General features: G+C 37.6%; 1 protein-coding gene across 3 annotated transcripts in view; it reads right to left on the bottom strand.

Moving 5' to 3' along the window:
• Positions 1-19,020, bottom strand: part of Tao (Serine/threonine-protein kinase Tao) — a 549,291-nt gene that overhangs the window by 183,189 nt on the left and 347,082 nt on the right. The gene's annotated exons all lie outside the window — the stretch shown is intronic.

Below are 19,020 nucleotides of genomic sequence, written 5' to 3'. Positions count from 1 at the left end.
GCCCATGCTTATTTAATTTTTCAAAGTCAGCAGTAATGTTGACATAACATTATTTTTTAATTCACTGTGATCTGTATGTAAGCTACTTGGCCATCTTGTAATTCAGAAATGCCAACCCTCACAAGTTTTTGTGGATTCTGCTTTTCCGCGTACTGCCTGCTACGTGATATTGTGGCTTTCCTTAAAATGCTGAATACAAAAGAATTACGATTTCACTCTATTTTCAACTGTGAAACACACTATAGACACACCGAAGGAGTGAAAGTGCGGAAAGCTACCCCTGCACATTCCGGAAGACGTGTTCTATCGTGACGTGGAGAAATTTTGAATTTAAATTACTCTTAAACTACACTACTATTTTAAAAAAATGTAAAGTCAGTTTAGAATTAAAAGTCTGAATTGTTTTCTGTTTAAATATGACATATGGGTACAGTTTTCTTCCATCTACACTTGCACAAAGCATAACTGTACACTCGGCATCGAAAACTAGGTGAGCCAGGAGCGTGTTGGCAACCTTGATACAAATAAAACCCGCACCCCAATTTCGTGCCTCGAATTTTTTTAAAAAATATGCGGGGATTATTCGCGTAAATACGGCATTAATACATCTAAAACAAGTAGTTTCAATGGCTACAGTATTTCCCAGATCTTGTAAAAATTATGTCTGAAAATTTTCTGCATAATAGTTGCATAATAGTTGGGACCTTAAAAATGGCATAAAAAGTCTGCCAATATGCGAGTAAATACGGTATTTTATTATATTATATATGATTTTATATTAAACTAGCTGATGTACCCGTGCTTCACTACGGAATTCTACACTGTATACAGAATTGTAGGTTAGGTAGAGAACACGTTGTGAGCAAGACTGTATTAAATTGCATAGCTCTTAACGTTACCCTGGAAACACGCCGGAGAAATCACCAAATGTCTTTTCTCATATGAAGACTGTGTTAGGGAATTTTCATTCTAATGGTAGGTCCGCCTGCCTACTATCAGTCACAATTAGGTTGGAGAATTGCATGATAATGACAGACACTCACTCTTCACCTGCCTTTTTACATCCTCAGAAAGACTGTCTTAGTGGTTTTCCCAACCGAAATGAACATAGGTCATTACAGCGACGTCAGTAGGAATGGCGCGAGTAAAAGCAATGATTTCACATGAAATTATGCAACAAATGATAAACCACACATTTCCTCACTTTTAACGAACAGTAGTACGCTGCCGATCTAACAGTCCAAAATTCCACAGCTGGAATGACCAGGCCGCAGACAGCCGTGATCCGTGAACATTCTTAGTCTTTTTTTCGGAGGGGAGGGGGTCGAATAGTGGAGATTCCCAGGGTAAAAACTATGCCCTTTTACTAATCTGTTTCCTAGGAGTACCCGATGAGTCGGAAAATCTCAATTCACTACAATGGCGGTGGAAAAGCTACCTAACTTGGAGGCAATTTTTTCCTCCAAGCCAGAGGAGAAATCCCCTTTTCACTGCTAATTTTGAATAAAATGAATGTAGAATTTAAGAAAAGTGAAGAGGAAGAAGCTCTTTATAAGAAACGGTTCTTTTCAGGGTTGAATTTTGAGTTTTTTAGTGAATTGTGATGTTATAATTTGGAATATGCCTAAATTGTAATTCTAGACCAGGTCATACTACTACTACTACTACTACTACTACTACTACTACTACTACTAAGTGAGCTCTGCCTTTGCACACTGCTCATTCAGCGCGTCAGAGTAGGGATAGAATACCTGGAATACTATGATGAACCAGTGAGTTATGTAACATTAGTACGGTATCAGAAAATGTATGAACCAGAGGAATGACATGCTAAAGAAGAAAGTTTTCTAACTCTCCACCTATTTCCCGCCAATATTCAGGCAGGCAGTTATTCTCGGTACGCAGCAGTACGGTAACCTTATCTATCGGAATTGAGCGGCAGCATAAGAGACAAAGAACATCACCTCAAACAATGGTCAATGTAAGGTTTTTGTTGATCAATGTTATGTGCTTTCAATTTGTAGGCCTTCACATTCAGTTTTCTTAAATACCACTCTTATCATAGTCGGTACGGTAAAATTGAATAAAACATAAATGGTCAGAAATTGTATTCTCTATAACTTTTGTTATGTAGTACTTTTCGATACGACCAATAACATGGGTATTTAAAATTTAAATTTTAGGCCCCTTCCCCTAAACTACAATTTCATACCGGGCAAATAAAATTGCTTATAACTTAGACTGTAGTTTCTTATTCCCTGACTCTATACACCGACTTTCATTAAATTCTGTTAACCCATTTTCTCGTGGCTCGGCGTTGATATGGACATGGCAACAAAAATACAAATTCATGAATATCTGTGTTATTAAAGCCGGTACGGTAACAATGTATGACACAAATGATCGGAAATTTAATTGTAAATATCATTATTTAAGTAGTATTTGTTGGTAGGACCACTAATAATATAAATATTTGAGAATTCAATTTTAGGCCTTCCCCTAAACCACCATTTCACTCAGCGTGCGTTAAACTATTTATATCCTAGATTGTAGAGGCTCATCCCCCGACTTCACATACCGATTTTTATTAAATTCTCTTCAGCCGTTTTCTCGTGATGCGTGTACATACAGACATACAGACAGACAGACATACATTACGGAAAAGTAAAAATTGCATTTCCTTGTTACTATGAACATAACCAATACAGAAATACCATTCTTTTCAAATTCTGAGCAATGTACAGACAAAACTCTTATTTTATATATATAGATATGGTATTTTATGGCATTATTAATAGAAGTAAATCAACCCTGAAATTAACAGACTAAGTAAGGTACAACATTTTATTATCAAGTCAGAGAGCATTTATGGGATGACAAAGTACCCAAGAAAACAAAATTAACATTATATAAAGCATATTTCATACCAGTTGTAACATATGGACTAGAAACTCTGGTAACTAATAAGAGACAAGATAATAAGATCCAAGCAGTAGAAATAAAATTTTTAAGAACATCGGTTAAAAAGACAGGAAGAGAGAGAATTCAAAATATTAAAATATAGAACCGTCAGTACAGTACATACAGAAAGCAAGACTGAGATGGTTCGGATATGTAAAAAGAATGGGAGGGGAACGGGTAACAAGAAGGGAATTGGAAAGAGAAGTTAAGGGAAAGAGACCAGTTGAAAGACCGAGAAGAAGGTGGATGGATCAGATTTGGAAGGACATTAGAGAAGCTGGATTGGATGTGGCGGAAGTAATGGAGCAGGAAAAGTGGAAGGACATAAAGGAGTGGAGGAGGCTTGTTAAAAACACCCAGGTGACTGGAGTGGGACACTGATGATGACGACAATGATATTGAGACTGGAAATTGGAACACAAGACCATATAATAACTTCCAATAATTTTTATTAAACTGACATATAATAATGTTATTTCTTATGAGTTATGATAAAATATATTTTATTTAAAATGACAAATAATTTGTCATTTATTTGTATGGCAAGAAAAGATAGTGATGTTAACAAGTCCTGGGAAAGCTTGGTAGATTACAAGCCGCTGAAGAAGAGAACATATCGTCATGCCAATACAAAAAGCACAAATGTGCAAAATTTGAGATTTTCACTTAAGTGCATCTTGAGAATTCTTAAGGTTAGTAGATTCTAATGCCAAAGTCACAAATGTGGAACTATATACAATTTCCACGCTGCCTGTGTAACATACAGACGACCGGGCGAGTTGGCCATGCAGTTAGAGGTGTACGGCTGGGAGCTTGCATCCAGGAGATAGTGGGTTCGAACCCCACTGTCGGCAACTCTTAAGATTGTTTTACGTGGTTTCCCATTTTCACACCAGGCCAGCCACTTCCTCCCCATTCCTATCCCATCGTCATGTTGGTGCGGCTTAAAACAAATATCAATAATCAATAACACACAGACAAATCATGCATTGGCAAAACCACCAATATGTTACATTCATGTTTTTGGTATTGGTAACTTTATTAATAATGCCGTGGCAAAATAACCGATGTGTCACTTTAATGATTTTGCTATGTGGATATTACGAAGGTTGTGGAAGTGATGGTAATAGAGCAATCTGTTTACTTCATTACCGAGCAGATGGTGACTATGGAATAATTTTCCCTGTCCCCTGTGATATAAACTAAGGCTGGGCCGCTCTGCATATTACTGATGTGTTAAGTGGTGCAATCGTCATCCAACAACTAAAACAACGGGACGCACTTGATGCTAGACTTCTTTATACACTTTCTCACCAAGTTGCTCTCTTGTAAATATGTATATAAGCTGTGATTTCTCAACTGTTCAATTTGAATTGCAAAATTACTGTATAGTTACCCTGTCAACCTGTAATCGTTCAACCAACGGCAGTAATTAATGTTACGAACATTCACGCCAGATACTTATACCCTTTCTCCCCCGACTGTCTCAATGTAAATATTTGTATAAACTTTATAATTTCCAACGATTTTCTAACGAATGTGTCAATTATTCTTCGGAACACCACTGCTGGACTCTGCTAAAATACCCAGCGATTTTACGCATTGGTGCCGACTACTAAGTCTATAAACAATTGTTTAACTGTATCACCAGTGAACAAAATTTTTTCTTGGTTGCTTAATTTTGCCCATTGTAATGTATCTTAATGTTTATAGTTTTATCACTAATCAGGTACCTGATTTTTGCCTTGAGGAAGTAATTTGACTGATGATGCCCTCAATGAAGGGCGAAACATGTCTCAAATGGAATTAATAATAAATTCCTAATGTTTAAAAATTTATATGTATTGAATAGGTGACACATTAAACCCTTTTAGCATCCTACATTTTCTTTTTATGTCGATCATAGCAATGAAGTTGCTATTTTTCCGAACTAGAAAAAGAATCTATTAAAGAAACTATTATAGTTTTATTTTGAGTCCACCTTGTCAATACACCTTAATGATAGAAAATTATTAATTTAACATACATGTTCTGGGAAAATCATCCATTACCTTCATCAGTGATGTCAGTTCAAGGAATAAAACATATAACACTAACTTTTGTTTTTCTTACAATTTAAAGAACTTCCTCATTTCACCATAGCAATGAATAAAGAATATAATGAAATATTATAAAATGATCATTACATAAAATTTAATATTTTGTTGAACTGAATGAGAATACCTAAATACATTTTTTAAGATCTTCAAGTTTTCCTTCTTTTTTTATTCTTTTTCTTCCTTAAAAGATCAAACGCTAGTTTGTACAATGGGTTTCTCTTCTGGACTCAAGGTCATTTTTTGTGCCATATAAATTTCTAAACTTTCCAAAACATTCATGCTTTTTTCCTTTTGGGCCGAATGTATTAACTCCATGTCATTAGAAATGCCTGTAAATTTATAAATCTTCCCAACCATATGCTCTCCCATTGCCGAATGCATTAACATGTTCTTTGTACCTTATAGCCAAACTTCTTCCAGACTGTCCACATGTTTGGCATGTCAATTTGTATATTCCTGATTTTTTAAATATACATTTATTCTTGATTTTATCTGAATTGAAAATTATCTTATTAGTATTATTATCAGTCTTGTATGGACATTGATGTTGTTTCTGATAATAGTATCTGTCACTTGTTTCTTACTGCTCATCTCTTCAGTGACCAGTTTGAAAGCATTGAGCACTTTACAAACTTGCTTAATCTTTTCAATGTCATGTTAGCTGCAGCAGATCAGGGTAGTTTAAGGCAATTGTTGAAATTAGAGTTCCTTGGACCTCAATAATCCTCTCGAGCATAACGAAGGTGGAATTCCACCTCGTTACCACATCTTGTTTAATACTTAAGACTGGTTCACCCAACTCTTCCTGCATTTTTCACAGTTTGCCTTCAGCTTGTGAGCTGCGTTTGAAAAAGTCCACATTTTTTTTATGTCTTGAATACAGTGGAGTCCGCACTTCACAACTAAATTTAAATAATGGGCAAAACATGAGATATGCCTCCAGGCTGTCTGATGTATTGCAGCCACAATATTTGCAGCGTTATCGCTAACAATACACACGATTTTAGTCTTCACTTTCCACTCACAAGCAACTCTTATGAGTTCTTCAGCCAAGTTTTGAGCCGTGTGCTTCTCGTCGTATTTAAAACATTCCAGTAGAACAGATACCAACTCGACTCCCTTGATGAAATGAGCCGTCACGGACAAGTAGGAATCGTTGTTCATAGAAGTCCAACCATCAGTAGTTAATGTCACATAGACTGCGGACTCCAATTGTTCTTTGACAAATTCTTTCGTCATATTATACAAATGCGGAAGAATTACTTGCGAAAGAGTTTTTCTTGTGGGCAAGTTATAAGCATTATTGAGTTTATGAATCAGTGTCCTAAATTTTTTACTTTCAACGACGTGGAATGGCAAGTAATTTTCCACAATTGTCTCCAAAACTAAAAAATCAATTTCTCTATTCCTTTTGTTGGAAAGAGGTCGGTGCATGTAGGAACTAATGCACGTCTGACCTGAATTCCGGTGCGGCGTTCCACTTTGCTCAGCTGATGCTGGTGTGACTGCACAATCATCTCCATTAGAAGTTGCAATCGAAGCCATTCCTGACCTACAATCATCCGAAATTTCTTCTGAAGAGGGAAGAGCGGGCGTAAGCCATTCTGTAGATAACAACATAATAGGATGTAAATTTCAAACATGGCGTGAGAGATTGAATGTACTGCCACTTTTATACGAAATCTGTTTTGAGCAAAAATTGCACTTTGCTTTCCCATCGCCTAAATCTTTTAAAAAATTCCAAATGTCACTCTTTTTCTTTTGCCTTAAAGCCATGGTTTCCACTGAGCACTGTAGACAAAACTGACCATAGACCGATATTCGACAAACTCCAGTTCACAATGGATCATTGGTGCCAATGAATAAAACGGAAAAAGCAGATAATGCTGTCTACTCAAAATTTTGACACATTCGTTTTAGTATAAAATAATTAAAGAAAGACAAAGGAATTTGTCGCGTTATGGAAGTGATCACATTCTGCAGAAGGGAAATGACTAATTTTTTCAGTGTACACGGGAATTATGAGAATTAATTTATTAATAAATGGTTTATGGGTTGAGTTGGTCATAATGCCTTTATTGCAGGGGTAGGTACACTGAGAGTGACACATCTAGTTAACAGATGTTGATACCCTGTCTCTTCCTGTGTATGTGTTTCTCACAATTTGTCGGGTTTCCAAGAAAGATATTCTTCGAGAAGAACCATATTGCAATGGCTATTTGATGAATTACTTCCTAAACACAGTTTGTAGTAAGGGGTGGGGGTGAACAAGGGTACAGCCTACCAACACAGATTGTTTGTCGTCTTTATTTTAAAAATATTTAACAGGAAAAAATATTATTCTTGGAATTATATCATTCTAATATTCTATGCAAGGACATACTTTAGAATGTATTTATTAATGATATAGATTTTCAACCATTTCCTTCCTATCCTTCTCACAATGTTGTTGGCAGCAGTGGCACAGACGCACAGATCTTTAAATAAGAGAAGCAAGAGCGATACAATGCTTGGAGCATGTCGAAGGAGCGAGTGAATGAGGGGTGGGGTTGTGGAAGAGGCTAGGCTCCTCGAGCCGTGCGATGCTTGGAGCAAACCGCTCCTTCGAACGACTCCCCGGAGCTGACTCCATCTGGAGAGCGGAGCAAAGGAGCGCGCTCCTTTCTTTGAACGACTCCGACCCAACTCTAAGTACAACGCTATCCAATAGGATAGAACATACGGTCAAGAACCATAAGGAGTTGAATAAGAATATTAAATTATTGAAGAAGAAGATAGATAATAATAATAATAATAATAATAATAATAATAATAATAATAATAATAATAATAATTATTATTATTATTATTATAATATTGTTGTGACAAAAGCTGATAAAGGTAATACGATTGTGCTGACAGAAAGACAAGATTATATTGAAAAGACTAAGAATCTTAACTGAACCAAAAAGTTCTCTATTGACTGGTAATCGGGCTGCTGCTTTTTGTGCACAAATGTGTATGAGATGACATGAACAACCTGGGACATAAACAGAAAAATGCCCGTTCTTCACAAATTTGGCAACACCTTTATTTGCCCCTATCACTGTGTATGTATTGTCAGATGAAAAAGAAATGCAATTTTACCACCCTAAAGAAGACAATTCACTATTAACAACAGAGAAAACCATTGCTTACGGCACATTATAAATATCAGATAGCCTGAAATTATATCCAATGACGAGCTATGGAGAACAACAAACTGTGACCGTAAGTAGGTCACAGCTGACTGTGTATGTGTTGGTGTGCGGCCCGAGTTCACTTGTCGGCGAGGAAGCGCGTGCGGCCTCGACTCGGTGACAGAGAACTGGTTTCTGACGTGAAGAGGGTGGCAGTACGGCCGATAAAAAAAAAAAAAAAAAAAAAAAAATAATAATAATAATAATAATAATAATAAAGGTGGACGAGAGATAAAAAGCAACTAGCGCGTGTCACCTGTAATTACATGCAACAAAATGAATGAAATGTTTATAATATCTTGGTGGCGTAACATGTATAACTATGGAATGCTCATGGATCATATTATAATAAACTGGATTAGTAATTGCACGTGTAGATAATATAAATTAAAAACTAAAATTTTTGAATTAATTTCCACGACATTTGGCTAAAATGATGATAAAAATGATATAATCATACCGCAGAAGAATTCAGTACTTAAGTTGACGTCACTTCCGTTCATGAGCGCCAGACACGATATTTAAGTCAAGTCATACGAGTACATACACACACATGCTGATGTGTTACTGAACTATTATCATCAGTCACTTCGGAGACCTTGCCAGCGGATTTTCAACGCAGAACACCTTGGAATACTATCATCAGGGATAGTGGCTTCGTTCCTGTGCTCTACACTTCCTACGATTATGTTAACCTACGACTTGGAATAGTGCTGTGATCAGACGTCGAATGTGCAGATATTAATTCCTAATGTACGTGTTATTTCCAACATACAATTACGTGGTTGTTTAGAATTTATTGTAACACACTTTATGTAAGTTTCAGCAATTTCACGAGTGAACGTGAAGGAGGACCTCTACGTATCATCTCCAGGAAAAGATGGAATGGATGTGAAGACATCTCCTAAGTTAAGTCAATTACGTCTTATTTATATCTGTTCTATGTAGCTTTATTCCATTCTTTCTTTCTTCTTAGATTTGCCCTTCATTATCTAGTAATTTATTTTCTAGACATTTTTCTGGTTGTCTCTTCCGATGGGATATGTCGTAAAATTAGCACACTTGGCTGATTAATGACCACGTGGCAATAAGTTTGACAGCAAGGGTTCTGATAGAGTTATCCATGTGTTATCGAAACCATCCTTGCTTATGGTGTGAATTTTGTTACGAATGTGAGCTAATCTATGTCTGGCGACTTCGATGAGGTAATATTTTGATAATATTTTCGACATTTTCATGGAAATAGGACTTCTACTTGTACCTCACATTACATGTATGAATGTAATTAAGAGTACGTGCATTGGAGCATGTGATAATTAATTGGATCAGTTAATCATCGAGACGCACTTAAGGAGAATATTACGTATTTTTAGGACGATGATGGGTCCTTATGTTCGCGACTACACATGTGTGATATTGGGATACAACAAGTTAGAGTCGTCATTGTGATGTACTGTACGTGTAAATTAGGTGGAATAGTTGCGTATGATATGAATCTTCGTGAAACTGAGTTTTTCACACGTTAATGTTGTAATACTGTTGTGCCTGATGCTGATCAGGATGTAATGAAAATATGGAATCTTCGAGACGTTATGCAGTGTAGTTAAGATGATAGTGTCTTCAGATGATAAAATAAAGTCCATGTTACTCGATGTACTCCCAAATTCATGATAATATTCCAATCGTGTTTAGGAAATGTAATAATTTCGAGTTAAGGTATGGGTTGATGTTCATGAAGACCTTAGGTCTGGAGAACAGATCTTCAATTAAATATTTTAATAATATTCGGTTCGTAACCAGGCATGCTCATTCTTCAAAGTAGTATTTCGCACTCATGTGGTAACTCGATCTTGTTGGAACATAATGGAATGTGTTAACAGGAGAGTGATAAGATTGATCGACACTCGACGATGTGTAAATATTGTATATATTTTCTTCTTGATAATTTCAGTAGTTAGTAGTAGATGTAGTGATTTTCTAGTTGTAAGATAATTATTTTCTATGTGTTTTGATGTGCTGATGTGTGACACTTTGACAGTATTGATGGATTGTGGATGGGATTTCCACACTGATGATATTTCTCCATTTATTAATTTTCGCAAGCTCCTAAGGCGTGTCATGTTGTTCAGTTAATAACCAAATGATCATAAGTTCTGTATTAGTTCTCACGAAAAGAGATGTGAGACGACATGAACAGATATATCCGACGTCACGGATTAACTTAGAAAAATAAAGGCAAATTCAACTTTTCATATTTTTTTTATGTCAACCAAAATTTTGATAAAACGAATTTCAATCTTATATTGCCATGAAAGTAAAAACTAATGAATCTAGGATATTTCTTTTACACACGTTATTGAAATTAATGCATTTTTCCAGATTGTTCGAGGAATGTTTGGTCAAGACCTCATTTTTTTAAATAACAAATTTCAATTCGACTTTAAATTACTAATTTAATAACATTAAATCAAAGAAAAGAATACACTAATGTAAAATACTCTGTTAGAATGGTAGGGAAAACAACTTACCTGTACCATCCCATTTGTTTGCATTTGATTTTGTTACATCAAGAGCCACAGTAAATTACGTAAAGTAGTGATCATATCCATTATCACAGATTGCAGGATGGCTAATATCTCATTTTATTCAATAAAAGTGTCATATTTGTTCTACATTTTGAACATGCTTATTTTTCGAACCCTATGTAAATCCTGCCACATTCATTTATTTTTATAAGCCTACAGCCATCGAACTGAGCACCCCTGGGGTGTCTCGTGTTCGCTGACTGACTCGTCGGGGACAAACCCAAGATCCAGTCGCAGTGGAAATCAAGAGGAGGAAATGGAAATGGATAGGTCATATTTTGAGGAAGCCAGCGGGATCTATAGAACTCGCAGGATTGGAATGGAATCTGCAAGGGGCACGGAGAAGAGGTCGTCCTAGGAAGACCTGGAAGAGGACTGTAGAGGAGGAGGTTCTTGAAGCAGGGAAGACTTGGAAGGAAGTTAAAGCATTGGCAAGTCGACGACCATAATGGAGACGTTTAACGCATGCCCTATGTTCCAGTGGGAACGAGAGCAATTAAGTGAAGTGAAGTAAGTAACGGAGAAAACAATTCACAATTAATAACAGAGACAATTCTCTCACCTGTATTGTCGGTACTCTCTAACAATGACAATAGAAGAGTCGATATTTGGCCTCTCTGAGCATTAAAGATAGAGACAACTATAGGATAAAGTTTAACTGCTTTTGAATCCGTACTACCATCAGTAGCCAAAGAAAAAGGAGTTATTTGCAAAATTTAACTTATTTCCTTTTTTGCCTCAGATGCCGCGTATTGAACTAAAGCAGAGATATTTTAGAGTCGGGGAACATTGATCTGAACAAATTTCCAGCGTGATCTGAAACTGACAACGGAATATTTTTCTCCAAAAGAAATTATGTGAACAGCAATTCGGCATTCGTCATCGCAGTTTCATTACCTTTTACGAAGAACGAAGAAACAGACTGGTTTCAGAATTTTGATTCACCGTATGTGTGATGTTTCTTGGATTCTGTGTGTTGTGTGCAATCATCAGTCCACCGTGAGCCACGAACACACACACTGCAGAACACGTGGTTTTCACTAACACGAGAAGCAAGTAGGCATGACCATTCCTTTGTGTAACCGTCTTGATACTTCTGTAACACTGCTGTCTTCTTAGAAGAAGATGCAATTTGACAATTGCTCCGCTTCATTTTACAAAACCAATCACTTCTTTTCGAATCAACAACTAGGATAATTAGAACTGAAATGCGCTAAATATACCACTCGTTCTACGCACACAAGACAGAGAGCCGAATGCGCGCACCGGAGAACCAAAGAGAATAGGGAACATGCATGATCCGGGGTTTTAATTATAAATATGCTAATCTGATTCAAAATTGCATGCAGAATTCAAAAATGTGATCAGAATGTACAAATAATAACTCCAAATATGATAAAAATCTACGAAAATGTCACGTCACGCAAGTACGCGATCTCATTGGCCTGACGTCATCGTACAGGTTGACTGAATTAGCAGACGAAATAACACATAGTGTGCTGTGAGAAGCAGGATACACTTCGCGTATTTCTACTTTACGTTAGTGTCTAGTATGGTTAAATTCGAGGTCTATACATTGGATAATAATCTGAGTGGTATATTTTAGACTTAAAATGAATCCTGCGCAGACAGTGAGGCAGAAAACTTATAAATGGTGTAGAGTTCCGATGTGCAATAGCACTTCGCATACCATACCAAACAAGTTGTTTATAAACGTTCCAAAGACGCTAAAACTAGGGAGAAATGGATTTTGGCGAGCTGGATAAATGCTGGTGATATATCGGAAAAGTCTACAGTTTATTTTTTTGGAAGATTTTAACGTAAGATGAATTTGTTTGAATTTTCAAATCACTTTTCCATGTCAGCTGTTCTAGTGGTAAAACTTTAAATTTTAATGTATGATGCTTTATTTAAATGCTTCAATTACATCTTGGAATATGAAAGTAATAAACAGTGCATTAAATAATGCTGATTATTAAAGTATTCTCCAAACCTAACCTATGTTTTGGGTGATCCATGTCAAGATAATAAATCAAAGGGGTTATGAACCATTTTGACAGCTCTAATTCTACCAATATATCTTGGCATGGGACAGTTATGTATGTCTTTATTGAAGAGCTTAATTGGTAAAGAAATTTAGGCTATATCTAAATACTCTATAATGTAACAAAGAATAGGCGTGTACATCATGAAATGAAACAACGTGAATTTAACAAATGTATAACTCCACACAAAACCAATGCTTGTCTGTTGGGGTCTTATAAGTTAACAATGCTCAATTATAATAATTATCATAATATTAATGAAATAAATAACATAATTGCACACAGGTGAAAATAGTGATGTAGGTGTTTAAAATATTATCCAACTTAGCCTAAGTTTTAGGTTATACAAGCCAAGTCAATAAACCGAAGGGTAAAAATACCGCGCGAGTTGGCCGTGCGGTTAGGAGCGCGCAGCTGTGAGCTCGCATCCGGAAGAGAGTGGGTTTTGAACCCCACTGCCGGCAGCCCTGAAGATGGTTTTCCGTGGTTTCCCATTTTCACACCAGGCAAATGCTGAGGCTGTACCTAAGGCCACGGCCGCTTTGTTCCCATTCCTAGGCCTTTCCTGTCCCATCGTCGCCACAAGACCTATATGTGACGGTGTGACGTAAAGCAAACAGCAGAAAAAAAAAAAGTCACAGCACCCACCACAGACATTCCTGTATTGAGCGACTAAAATGTCACCAGGACACTTTACTTTCCTGGTATGCTCAGCTTGTTAAAAGCCAAATGTAATTAATGTTACTGGCTTCACGCCCCGCTAACTACTTCTACGATTTTCGGAGACGCCGATGTGCAGGAATGTAGTCCTGCAGGAGTTATTTTACGTGCCAGTAAATCTACCGACACGAGGCTGACGTATTTGAGCACCTTCAACTACCACCGGAATGAACCAGGATCGAACCTGCCAAGTTGGGGTCAGAAGGCCAGCACCTCAACAGTCTGAACCACTCAGCCCGACTTGTGAAAACTAGATGAAGTCATATTTATCTTTATCATGTTTAACTTTTTCCCTCCACAAAGATATTTAATTCTCTTTCATGGGCCCCGGAAGTGGGTAGGCCAGTTGTCCCAACCATAAATATATATTTTCTGGGGAATGATAGATTATAGCCCTATAGTACTATGATCTTTCTTTCCTTCTTTCTTTCTTTCTTTCTTTCTTTCTTAATCAGTTTATCCTTCAGGGTTGGTTTTTTCTCGGACTGAGCGAGGGATTTCACCTCTACCACTTCAAGGGCAGTGTCCTGGAACGTGAGACTTTGAGTATGGTGATGAAACTGGTGAGGAGGGCCATTACCTCACCCAGGCGGCCTCACCTGTTATGCTCAACAGGGGCCTTGTTGGAGGATGGGAGGATCGGAAGGGATAGACAAGGAAGAGGGAAGGAAACGGCCGTGGCCTTAGGTGCCTGGAGGAGAAGTAGGAAAATACGAAAAACCACTTCGAGGATGGCTGAGGTGGGATTCGAAACCCTTCTACTCAGTTGACCTCCCGAGGCTGAGTAGACCCCATTCCAGCCCTCGTACTATTTGTTTTCAACTTTCATGGCAGAGCCGGGAATCGAAACCGGGCCTCCGGGAGTGGCACACATTAACCACTACACCACAGAAGCGGACTAGTACTATAATGCTACCTATATGTTTATGTTTAGTGCTGAAATCCGATTTCTTACTTTACTAATGCTGAAAGCCCGAAAATGTAATGTTATTCTTTAATAGGGGAATCAGTCTAGAAGGAAATGTTGAAAGTGATGTGATATCTATCCAGGTTCGTTGTTATCCTAATACTATGGGTTACAGTACATTGCACGTATATAAAAGACGCCACTTACAAACTTGCTTGTTATCCGCGAATTTCTGCGGCCACAAAAGTCACTATTTTTCAAGAATGATGACATTTACACATGATAGATTGTCTGATTGTGCTGTTTTGAACCTTTCTTCTGTCATTTTGAAGTTATTCGCGATCATGAATAATAAACAATCGGCTTTTAGCAACGGCTGATGCACAACGGCTGGTAGAGCTCCATGCGGTACTGGATCGTGACGTCACAGCGCGCCGCTTACGTCAGAGGCCGTTTCGCTCGCCTTGCGGAAAGGCACTATTAAATATTTTTTTAATGGTAGAAAACAAGACAACATACCACAATCTAATACGTTTACGTACTATTTCATTGGTGTACTTTTCAAAAAAAATATTTCTGAAAATGATGCATGTTCCCAATTGCAGCAGAGCAAGGAGTAGTGAGTAGCAAGGAGTAGAGCCTACATCACGGCCGACTTGATGCGTCATTCTAGCTAAGAGAGCAGTGTATATCTATGTAGCTGGCCGTGATTTCACAACGCTCGCGGAAAACAAAAGGAAGTGATGACCAAATAACTCCCAAATATGTTTAGTTGCCAACTTACAAACACTGAAATGAGGAGGGTTGACCAGTAATGCTCTAAGGGATTGAACATTTTTTACTTCCTTCCTTTTTTTTTTTCATTAAAATTAATTTTTATCGTGACAATGTTGCTTTTCCGCAATAATTTCCCCTTCGACTGTAATGCCGTAATCATGAAGTGAAATTCGTAATCATTACGGACAACCTGTAATAGTTGGCATAGTCCTTAACGAACAAGAAACCACAAAGCTGACTATAATGAACCCCAAACTGCCGTATGCGAAAGTCTACCCTAAAATCCACAAAGACGAAGTACCCATGAGACCGGTCATAAATTATAGATCAAGCCCAGCGTACAAATTATCATGCTTCACACAAACATTTCTCAAAAAACACTACACACTGCCACTGCGTAGACTACTTGGAGCCACTGGAGCCACCAACTTAGCACACGGGGGTGAAACGCTGGCAACCAGGAATGAGTTCGCTGGAAAATTTATAATGTCCAACAACGGACCATTAATATTGGTAGTACTGGCAATTGGAACTGAGCATCTGCGGTGTGGTGCCGTCAGTTGTTTCGTCGCCCTTGTGTTTGATTGTCAGTACATCACAATATTGGAGATGCTTTAAGAGAATTGATAAGGAAAAACTGATCTGTCAATAATTCCTGGAGGGCTGACCTCTATGCTACAGCCATTGAATGATTGTGTGAACTGGCCTCTCAAAACTGCATTGAAACAGCTCTACACCGAGTAGATGGCATTGGCTGGCGATCACGCACAGACACCAAATGGACGACTGAAACGACCTGAAGTGGAACTCCTATGCAAATGGATAAAGACTGCATTTGATCGCATCTCCGATGACTTGGTGTTTCCAGAAATGTGAAATTTCAAATTATCTGGATGGTAGTGAGGACGACTGTATGGGAAGATGACACTGATCGAAGTTCTGATTGTGTTCTGATGTTGAATCGTGACTGATTTGTACATTGAACTCATTTTATATCTCACTGTGGTGTTTTTAGTGTTTCTATTACTTGTAGTGTTTTAAATTAGCAATTCTGTTAAAATGAACGAAAGGTACCCAATGCAGACACTTGGACATGTCTTAGGATTCTGTAAAAGAGGAACATTACTATGTAAATCACGCCATCACCTGGCGAGGCCTAAGAGGTGTGTTTTTTTTTTTTACAATTTGCTTTACATCACACCAACACAGGTCTTACGGCGATGATGGGATAGGAAAGGGAAAGGATTGGGAAGGAAGTGGCCGTGGCCGCAATTGAAGTGCAGCCCCAGCATTTGCCTGGTGTTAAAATGGAAAACCATCTTCAGGGCTGATGACAGTGGGGTTTGAACAGGCCTAAGATGACTAATGCTTTCCAACAGAAAGGGTGGCAAGAAATCCCATAGGTGTATATTCTAACACCTCTATGCATGGCATAATAATTTACCCTTCCAACTTAAGGTGTTTTGTCATTGTTGTCTTCAGGCCCCATCACAAGTGACAGTACCAGGTTTACTCTAACATATGATAGCTTTTGTTTTTATTATTGGAAGAAAATGCATCGCTACATTTGTATATCACAAAAAACAACCACCAAGAATCATCCTAGAATAAAATGAGAGATGACTCACTGTTTCACACAATGAAAGTACAATACAGCTGTTTACAGTACATGTTTCCAAACATTTCTTAGCACAAAGGTATTTTCTTTAAATTTCTAGCAGTTATGTCTTTCTACAAGGCAGCTCGTAACTCATTGTCTCCACTTACATGTGAAAGGTTTGTTCCTAGCTCAAGTTGTTTGAGGTCTACAGTTTGATATTGGGCTGGATTGTGGATTATTGATCGCCATCTCGACCATCTTTCCACCATTATTTATCAAAGATGTCTTGAAAGTTTGCCGCTCTGATTATTTCCTCAGTCTACCTCTTGGTCTATTACCCTCGAACCTCCAGTTCAAGCACACTGACTTTGTGATTTTCATTCCTCTCATTCTTTTCATTACCACCTCAGTCTCGTTCATTCTGCTCTCCATCCCAATCCGCATATACCTACCATCTCTTGGTCCTGTCTTACTTCTTACGGCTCTGTTCTGGTTGTTACCCAAGTTTCCTAAACACTCTGCTAAAACCCTCCCTTTAAAACAATGGCTGTTACAATTGCACCAAAATACAGTAGAGACAATACGCGACACTTACGGATTTAGCCTTGTTAAAATGGGAGACAATTCGATGATGGCGCTCCTAGTGACTTGACCTGAAAAGTCGCGCTAAATTCAAATATCAATGGAAATGCATATATGAAAATGGATAAATAAATTAGTCTGGAAAGAAAGTATTATTGAGATATTAACTTCGAAGTTGCTAAAGCAATTCTGGACAAATGAATGAAGAATTATTTAAAAGGTTATTATTTAAAGACTGAAATTAGACGTATAAACAAGATGTGAAATTGGATTGCTGTGAAATGGCTTGATCTTTCATTTATACATTACACTTTTTGCTTTAGCTTTCCTCCCTGAACTTTTACGGTTAGATTTGTCTTTTTTCTCATTTAAAAAACATTGTATCATCACATTAAGACACTTGTCATTAAAAATATCGGCACATTCCTTACACACATGATGCAATGAATTAACATTTAAGAGCTGGACAATTTTCCTCTTAACACAATGCTGTCCGCTCACGTATCAATACGTGTTTCCAAGCACGGCGCTCTGCAGCCGATCACGTATAAATACGTGTTTGTGCAAGTCTGCTTTCTGATGCCATCTAGCGGTTATTGAGGAACTATTTGGAGATTATCGTTGATGTGCCTAAATGGTAGAAAAACTATGCTTCTTTTAGTACTGGTTTTGCCCGTTTTAGTGCGTCAGTTGCATTTGTTTTTGCCTTCGAATATCTTCCGTGTATCTATCAATGCTAGTAAACAAAAATGGCAGCCCCCGTAAACAAAAACACTGGACTGACTCCTGGTGATATTATACATGAATTATACGCTGATAATTTGTCATATGTTTGGCGTCATTTTGAGGAGAGTGAAGATGAATTGTCTTATGATAATTCTAGTGCTAGTGTCATGCATTTATGTGGAAGTGATGCGTTGAATGACACGTTTATTGCATCATGTGAGCAATGACCTGATGCTTCAGATAGCAAAGATGGTCTAGATGTAAGTACTGTTGATAATATTCTCCCTATTTCTGGCAGTGAGTGGCCTAACAGGATATTATACTGTTTTGGGAGTCTTTCTTGTGGACGCCTGGCGTTAACATTTCGCCGCGTGAACCTGAAAATATACGTAGTGATGTCAAGTTGTTCATTTGTAATGATTTGTTGGCATATATGGTGGAGGAATCAAACAGATATCAATACCAGAATGAACCGAAATATCAAATCTCACCAAAAACTTTAAAGTGGACAGATATAACTGTGAATGAACCTGCAATTATTAAATTATTATACCCTGCAATAACTCCACGTCTCTGCCAAAACCTTCCGGCCACAGGGGCCAGTTATACGTCAGATGGGCCGGACAGCAATGTGTTAACATAAAGCCTACTAACAGAAAGGAAATCTATAAAATCCCGGCTTTAATCTGAAAAGAGGGATAAGAGAAAGAAAAGTATGAAAATGTTGTCGATAGTGATGCTTTGAGGAATATTTATGTACAATTAGAGTAAAAATGTAGCATACCCTTGGCTGTATAATT

Source organism: Anabrus simplex, chromosome X (genome assembly GCF_040414725.1).
Source record: "Anabrus simplex isolate iqAnaSimp1 chromosome X, ASM4041472v1, whole genome shotgun sequence".
Classification (NCBI taxonomy): domain Eukaryota; kingdom Metazoa; phylum Arthropoda; class Insecta; order Orthoptera; family Tettigoniidae; genus Anabrus; species Anabrus simplex.
This window is presented reverse-complemented; position numbering and strand designations above follow the sequence as displayed.